Here is a 7050-nt window from a genome sequence, read left to right on the forward strand (position 1 = left end):
GGTGGCTTTGCTATCTTTAAGGACCTGAATTCACTGTCTACCCTGATGTCTTCTGTCTGTGTTCCTGCAATTCTCTCTCTCCAGAAAGGGCCTATCCAGTCCTCCCTGGGGGATCATTTCCATTTTCTAAGGGGAAATGGATGGTCCGAGGGCCACTAGACAGTCCTACTGCATACCTATCTTGATTCTCAAACTAAATTCAGATGCAGGTCTATGATTCCTGTGCCATTTGGTTCCCTTCCTTTAATTGTGGATACAAAGTAAACTTCAGCAATCTTTTCTTACTCAAAACGTGCAAATCATGAAAGCCCATTGCTGCTTGCCAGTTTTCACAAAGTAAACAGACCCAGGTGGCTAAAACGGGTTTTAATACGTTTTCCATGAACTGGGGATATAGGAAAAACCTATTCCATGCTGCAGCTTCACAAAAGAGGGGCCAGAAAGCTACAGAAGTACTGACCGGGTAAGACATGTTTTCCCTGCCTCACTCGTACCTGAGACTGCCAGGTGAGGCTCTGATTACAGAGGGTACACACACCCCAGGAAATGGTTGGCTTTGAAATCATCTTCCCCAACATCCTTGTGAGCAAAGAATTTTAGGTGTGGTAGTCAGACCTCCTCTCCCACCCAGAGAAATTGTCACCGTATGACACCTGGAGCTTTTGTCCTCCAGAGCAAGGTCCCTGAGTACCAAGAACAGTATCTGTTTGTATTTGCGCCCAAGCCTAGCCAATACTCAAAAAAACAACTGCTGGACAGAGGGGCTTGCAGAGCGCTTAGCACTCTAAGTTCCCGGAAGTGTCTCCCAGTGCTTGGACAGGAGCTCAGAACCAACACGATTCATGACATGCAGACTGAAATGTCTTTTATGAGGCAGCCTATGAAATATTTATTCTGCCTTTGGTGATCCTTCTAAAACCCGATCTGACCAATTTACTCTCCTACTCCTCTGATGGCTCCTCTCCACATGTGGACGCCATTTCTATCCACGCACAGTCCCTCTCACAGGCAGATCGGATGCTTTGGGGAGCTCAGGCACAAGGCTGTTACCAACTCCATTTCCTATTCCGGCGGCAGCAATGCCATCCTCTCTCTTCCACTGGGCCAGTATCTCCTGCAATAAGACAATAGGTCCCAAAACTTCATCTGAGAACTGCCTACACCGACAGTCCGAGTTCCTGCAGCCAACATGGCGCAGAGCATAATCCAAGCTCCTTCGGCTGCCCGCACAGCCCACGGCAATAGTCCGAACTTCTTCGGCTGCCCACACAGCCCCACATCGACAGTCTGAGTTCATTAGGCAGCCAACAGGGCACACAGCAATAGTCCGAGCTCCTTCAGATGCCGGCATGGCCCACATCGACGGTCTGAGCTCCAGCTGCCCACACGGCCATTTTTACTTGGGTGAGAATCTCTTCAATTTTTGTCACTGAGTTTATGCTTTAAGCAATTTCGTTCTTCCTTCCCTTTGCACAGATTACTCCCTCTTCCCTCTTCCCAGTGCGTCTCTCTCTGATTCCAATAGTCTTATCTTTTCCAAACACTCGCATGTGTCCCTTAAACCCCTGCCAAACACCGCCTTTAATCGCACTCATATCTGTACCCCATTGTCTGTGTCTTGTGTGTTTCCATCACCTCTTGGGTCATGGGAATTGTACTGATATGTTTTTGTTCTCCCTGCCACCCACGTTTCTGATACTTTGTGTTCCGCCCAGCAGAGACCCCAACGCTTGGTTTACCCCTGAATTATTCTCTTTGTTCAGGACATTTTTATGTGAGCAGTCTTGAATCCTGGCCCAAATTCCAAACAGGAAACATCTTGAGATATGATTAACAATCGTGTAACCTAGGAGCTGGGGTCTCAGTGGGTAAAGGGCCCACTGCACAAACACGAAGACTTCCCTTTGGATCTCCAGTAAGCACATGGCCAGACACAGCAGTGCATGCCCATGATCTCAGTGCTGGGGAGACAGAGACAAACAGATCCCCGGAGGTCATTGGCCAGACAGTCCGGCCAAAGCAGTGAGCTTCAGTCTCATTAAGAAAGCCTGTCTCGGTGTGGCCTTCTCCTCTCCCCGCCATGGCTTGTGCCTGTCCCCTCATATCGGTGTACTCTGAAAAGGGGGAGTCATCTGGCAAGAATGTCACTTTGCCAGCTGTGTTCAAAGCTCCCATTCGACCGGATATTGTGAACTTTGTTCACACCAACTTGAGGAAAAACAATAGACAGCCCTATGCTGTCAGTGAATTAGCAGGTCATCAGACCAGTGCTGAGTCTTGGGGTACTGGCAGAGCTGTGGCTCGAATTCCAAGAGTTCGAGGTGATGGCACCCACCGTTCTGGCCAGGGTGCCTTTGGAAACATGTGTTGTGGAGGCCGCATGTTTGCACCAACCAAAACCTGGCGTCGTTGGCATTGTAGAGTGAGCACAACTCAGAAACGATATGCCGTCTGTTCTGCCCTGGCTGCCTCGGCCTTACCAGCTTTGGTGATGTCTAAAGGTCATCGTGTTGAGGAAGTTCCTGAGCTGCCTTTGGTGGTTGAAGATAAAGTTGAAAGTTATAAGAAGACCAAGGAGGCTGTTCAGCTGCTTAAGAAACTTAAAGCTTGGAATGACATCAAAAATGTCTATGCCTCCCAGAGAATGAGAGCTGGCAAGGGCAAAATGAGAAACCGACGGCGGATCCAGCGCAGGGGACCCTGCATTATCTATAATGAAGATAATGGAATCATCAAGGCCTTCAGAAACATCCCTGGTATTACTCTGCTTAATGTAAGCAAGCTGAACATTTTGAAACTTGCTCCTGGTGGGCATGTGGGGCGTTTCTGCATTTGGACTGAAAGTGCTTTTCGGAAGTTGGATGAGTTGTATGGCACTTGGTGTAAGGCTGCTTCCCTCAAGAGTAACTACAACCTCCCCATGCACAAGATGATGAACACAGACCTTAGCAGAATCTTGAAAAGCCCAGAGATCCAAAGAGCCCTTCGAGCACCACGCAAGAAGATTCAGCGCAGAGTCTTGAAGAAGAATCCATTGAAGAATCTGAGGATCATGTTGAAGCTGAACCCTTATGCAAAGACTATGTGTAGGAACACCATTCTCCGCCAGGCTAGGAATCATAAACCGAGTGAAAAAGCTGGAAGCCGCAGCTGCTGCACTGGCAGCCAAATCCGAGAAGATTGTTCCAGAGAAGGGGGCTGGAGACAAAAAAACTGCAGTAGGCAAAAAAGGAAAGAAGCCTGTGGATGGCAAGAAGCTGAAGAAGCCTGCAGGGAAAGAGGTGGTTATCAAAAAACCAGCAGAGAAGAAACCTACCACAGAAGAAAAAAAGCCTGCTGCATAAACTATTAAAATTTGTTAAATTCCAGAGAGCAAAAAGATACAGCCTATTTGAATAAATCAAAGATGCAGTGAGAAAAAAAAAAAAAAAGAAAGCCTGTCTCAGAAACTAGAGAGTAAGTGATCAAGGGAGTCACCAATGTCCACCTCTGGCTTCCATACCTCCCCACACGAACACACACACACATACATACCACATGAACACACACATACACACCACATACATACACACACATGCCATATGAATACACACCACATACACACACACCCCATCAACACACACCTACACACACACACTACATGAAGTCACACACACCACCACCACCACCACCACCACCACCACGCTACAGTGTAGCCCTAAAATAGAATCTAAAACATGCAAGTTAAAGTGCAGGAACATGTGGTGCCCTTGAAATGTGGTGTTATCAACATTGTCCCACAGGGGTCAGCTTTTTATTATGCAGACCATTCCCTCAAAGCCACCCAACCTCCATTATTCTAAATCTGCAAGCACCAAGGTACCTTTCACTGTGAATTTGTGTGCTGACAACTAGGTAGGGTGATCTGGCAACTCAGACAATGAATCTAAGTTAGTTCACAAGTTAATGCAAACTCAGCAGCACCCACTCCTTATACTCGTAGTTCACACAAATCAGTCATCAGGAGCAGGTTCAACTTGGTACCCACTGGTGAAATGGGTCCATCACTCTGCAGCACTGCCCTGGGGCCCGAGAAACTGACACCTTCCACTTCTCAGATTGTCTGTGTCTTGTGCATCTGAGTCCATGTTGGTACGTGTGTACATACATGTGTGTGTGTGCATACTTACGGAGGCCCGAGGTCAATGCTGCCTTTTCCAGTCATGCTCCTCCTTATGTTCTAAAACAGAGTCTCTCAGGGAATCTAGAGCTCATCTGTTTGACCACATGACTGGCCAGTGAGTCCCCTCCTATCTCCATACCCCTGCCCCATCCCCAGGGTAGGTGTTACAGAGCCATGTTGCTGCCCCTGCCTTTTTTGTGGGTGCTGTACATCCAAACTCATCTCTTTCAAACATGTGTGTACATATGTGTGTATATGTGTATGTGTGTATGCATGTGCATGTATGTATTTTTTGTATTCGTGTGTATGTGTATGTATGTATGTGTGCATGTGTATGTGTGTATATGTATGTGTGTATATGTGTGTATGTGTGTATGTATGTGTGTATGTATGTGTGTATATGTGTGTGAGTATGTATATGTGTGTATGTATATGTATGTGTATATATGTGTGTGAGTATGTATATGTGTGTATGTATGTGTGTGCATATGTGTATGTGTGTATGCATGTGTATGTGTATGTATATATGTGTGTATGTGTGTATATGTATGTATGTGTATATGTGTATATGTGTGTGTATGTATGTGTGTATATGTGTGTATATGTGTATGTATGTGTGTGTTTGTGTGTGAGTATGTATATGTGTGTGTATGTATGTGTATGTGTGTATATGTGTATGTATGTGTGTATGTGTGTATGCGTGTGTGTGTATGTATGTGCGCGTGTGTATGTGTATGTATGTGTGCATGTGTATGTGTATATGTATGTATATGTGTGTTTGTGTGTGAGTATGCATATGTGTGTATGCATGTATATGTGTGTATATGTGTATGTATGTGTGTATGTGTGTGCATGTGTGTATGCATGTATGTGTGCATGTGTATGTGTATGTATGTATGTGTGCATGTGTATGTGTGTATGTATGTATGTGTGTGTTTGTGTGTGAGTATGCATATGTGTGTATGTATGTATATGTGTGTATATGTGTATGTATGTGTGTATGTGTGTATGTATGTGTATGTATGTGTACATGTACATGCATGTGTATGTATGCAGCAAGCCCTTACTAACCCAGCTCCCCAGCCCCCTTTTAATATCGTTACCATTTCTATCTAGCAGGCACAATTATGTTTTATTCTGTTGGTGTCTAGAGCAAATACCCTCTTAACCATTTCACCTAAGAGACAGCTGAGACGCAGGATAGCCAGAGTTCCTTCAAGGATCTCCACCTCCTAGAAGCATGAGTTACTCTTCTTCACCTGCCTATAAGTATCAGAGTGGATTAGACAGAGATTATATAAGTAAAGTTCCTATTCTCCCCATTGCTTCAGAACACTTTCTGAGTTCTCACATCTGTGGACAGTGCTTCTGCCAGCCGAACACACAGTTGGAGTGACCTCAAAAGTCAAAGCATGGAAATTTCCAAAAGGGGTGTGCAAGTCATGCCACGTTGTGTGGGGAGGTCTTAGAATTCCAAAGAAAGAAACTCTCCATGCCAGGTTGGCCAGTCTGCAGCCTTTATTAAGAAGGCTTGTATGAAGAGGTAGTTGAAACATCCTGAGTTACACCACAGGATGAGGGCTGGTCCTCTCCAATAAATCAACGAGAAGCGGGTTGAGCTAGCCAATTTTGTATGAGAGCTTAAGGAATTTGTTTCAGGGCAGGGGCCAGTTGCTACGTGTTTAGCAAAAAGGATTAACTTCTCTCAGTGCTTCCAAGTGCCAATCTAGACAGGTTTACCAGTGCAGGGGAACAGTCGAGGGTCAACACCTGGAGGGAAAACAAGGAAGTGCCTGGTGGTTAAGCCACAGAGCAGTCAAAGTGCCGGGTGTTCCATAGGACACAAAGAGATCTGGAAGAACTGATCCTACAGAACAGATGGCTGCAGGGGAAGGGGGTGTACCCCCAGTGCTGTTTACGTATTACCCCTGCCCATCTGAACCCTCCTTATTCCCTAGCCCTGCCTAACTCTAGAGATAGGAAGAAGCTTTCTAATTAGAAGCTGAGAAAGTGGTGCTTAAAGATCTGACTTTTTTTTTTTTGGAGCCATCAGGAAGGTGGCAATTTGTTGATTCTTTTAAATGAGAATTTACTGGGCTGTTCAAAGTTCAGCAAGCAATGTTAACAATGGATAGCTCATCACCATCACCATTACCATCACCACCACCATCACCATCACCATCACCATCACCACCACCACCACCACCACCAATCACCATCACCATCACCATCACGAGGGCACTTAGTGGGTGGTCTCTATAGCAGAGCTATAGTTTGTCCATCTTACTCAGTCCTCACAATGATCCCCACGAGGAAGATGTAATTTCGTATCCCCCAAGGCAGAGCTACCAAAACTGAATCTGTGCCTTGTACATTTTCCCCTAACTAGCTAAGACTCCAACCCAAGCACCTCTGAGTTCAGCCGTCCATGTTCCTAATCGCTCTGCCGTGTCCTGGATACATCGCAGGTTTGATGTGTGTGCCTAGAATGGCACATCTTAGATCAGGCAAAGCCTTGGCTGGTGGTCTGCCAGGGAGGGGAAGAGAGAACATTGCCTATCTGACCATCCCCCCTCCTCAGGCCAAGGCTTGCATTTTGGCTGCTGTCCCTGCTGATCGTTCATCACTGACTGTTCCGCGGGAGCAATTTCTTTTCCAGGGAGAGCTTTCCTCTCTTATCAGTGCAAGATACTTTCCCAACCTGCTCCTTCTAAGAAAGCCTCCTTGCACGAATAGAACCTCCAATAGGACCATGTTCCTGGAGAGAGCATGTGCCCGGGCTCCACCCTCATTGGCTCTGCCACAAGCCATTTGGTTGTTCAGCCTGTCAGTCACACAAGCCACCCACTCACCCTCCGCCCCATCGTACACAAATGGACAGAAACGGA

The 7050-nt window shown here is 46.2% G+C and overlaps 1 pseudogene; it reads left to right on the forward strand.

Moving 5' to 3' along the window:
* Positions 1 to 2041: 2041 nt before the first annotated feature.
* On the forward strand, positions 2042 to 3435 carry Rpl4-ps1 (ribosomal protein L4, pseudogene 1; annotated as a pseudogene).
* The last annotated feature ends 3615 nt before the right edge of the window (positions 3436 to 7050 follow it).

The sequence above is a fragment of the Rattus norvegicus genome, chromosome 7 (assembly GCF_036323735.1).
Source record: "Rattus norvegicus strain BN/NHsdMcwi chromosome 7, GRCr8, whole genome shotgun sequence".
In the NCBI taxonomy this organism is placed as follows: Eukaryota; Metazoa; Chordata; class Mammalia; order Rodentia; family Muridae; genus Rattus; species Rattus norvegicus.